Raw genomic sequence first — 1,781 nt, forward strand, 5'->3', positions numbered from 1 at the left:
GTATTCTTTCTCATGGCATCTGCAATTTCCGCTGAGCCCATTCAACTGAAAAATAAATATAAATAAATAAAATAAAATAAAATACAAAATCTATGGCACAGAGACAAAACAATACTCCCTTCAAAGAAAAATCACGTCTTGTCGAAACAAATGTAAGAATTTAACTGAATTAAAAACTGAAAATACGCTCTGTGATGCTCACTTGTCTGAGGAGGAGCCTGATACTTGGTGGTGTCTCATCATTTGCACAAGTTCATCGATGTTCGGGGTTAGGCTCTGAGCTGAGGAAATCCTCAGGATTGAGTGAAGGTGATTGTCGGTAAGACGGCTCCTGTGTGATGTTTTGTTTAGCTTCATTAATGAGAACAGTTGTTCACACAGGTATGTGCTGCCAAATATAGAGAGCGTCCGAGCAGCTTGGATGCGCAACTGGGGCATTGTTTTGGGGACGAAACGTGCAAACTCAGCAGCACCCACTCTCTCGTGTTTTATTTTCAGTGTGTCATTGCACTGGAGCTCAATCAACTGCAAAGGGATTGCTGAGCAGTTCAAAGCTGCTTTTTTGGGCTTCAAAGTCAGCAAATCGGCGTTGGAAGTCGGCGGCAAGTGTGTTGAGTTTATCAGCGAACTGTGCACTCGGGAACACAGTGGTAGAGAACTTCTCCTTCATGGTCTGGCAGCTGGAAAAGTGGCTCAAGTTTTCTTTACGCATCTGCATCTCCCACAGACTCAGCTTGGTTTTAAAGGCCTTCACTGTTGTGTACATATCAGAGATGACACGTCCCCGTCCCTGGAGCTGCAGATTCACCACATTCAGATGGCTCGTGATGTCGCAGAGAAACGCCATTTCATACAGGAAAGTTTCATCTCGGAGCTCTGTTGTGTCTTTCCCCTTGCTTTCCATGAACATACAGATCTCCACACACAGCTCGAAACATCTTTGCAGCACCTTTCCCTGGCTTAGCCATCGCACCTCTGTGTGAGGCTGGAGTCTTCTCCACGGACGAAAATTGACAGTTGGGCGATGTCAGATGTGTCCGTGCTCTCATCCACAGAAAGAATATGCGATGAAATCTTTTCCCTATCTTACAAGCTGTTCTTTTATGTTGGTGGAAAGCTGGTCTACACGTTCAGCAATGGTGTTTCTGCTCAGGCTCACGTTTGAGAATAGAACTCTTTTGTCTGGGCACACTGCGTCACAAACTTCAAGCATACACTTTTTGATAAACTCTCCTTCTGTAAAGGGCCGGGCTGATTTTGCAACCTCTGTTGCCACAATAAAGCTGGCCTTGACAGCAGCCTCGCTTTGTGATTTTGCATGTGTGAATATAGCCTGCCTGGACTTAAGTCCTCGTTTTAATTCTTCCACCTTCTGTAGCCTTTGTTCCGTGTCCATATTCTTATCTTTGACTGTGTGTTTCTGAGATGTTTGATAGTGCTTTCTTAGGTTGTATTCTTTCATGACCGCCACACTTTCTCCACACAGGTTTGCCTTTTACCTCCGTAAACAGGTACTCTGCCTCCCACCTGGCTTGAAAGTCCCTGTTCTCAGCGTCCACCTTACGTTTTGGCATTTTTGACTCTGACAGCTGATGAATAATGAAGCCGCTTGTTCGCACTGCAGTGACTTCGCGGGCTACCGTTGCATTGTGGGGGATGTAGTGTTGGTGCTTCCAAAACGCCAGCGGGCGGCTGTGGCCTGCGGGCCGGTTCTAATGGTAATTAAATATCATCCAGAGGGCCATAGATAATTTATTCGCGGGCCGGATCTGGCCCGCGGG

The 1,781-nt window shown here is 46.1% G+C and overlaps 1 pseudogene; it reads right to left on the reverse strand.

Moving 5' to 3' along the window:
• Nucleotides 1-35: 35 nt before the first annotated feature.
• LOC142382821 (general transcription factor II-I repeat domain-containing protein 2-like) lies at nucleotides 36-1,574 on the reverse strand (annotated as a pseudogene).
• Nucleotides 1,575-1,781: the final 207 nt, after the last annotated feature.

The sequence above is a fragment of the Odontesthes bonariensis genome, chromosome 6 (genome assembly GCF_027942865.1).
Source record: "Odontesthes bonariensis isolate fOdoBon6 chromosome 6, fOdoBon6.hap1, whole genome shotgun sequence".
Classification (NCBI taxonomy): Eukaryota; Metazoa; Chordata; class Actinopteri; order Atheriniformes; family Atherinopsidae; genus Odontesthes; species Odontesthes bonariensis.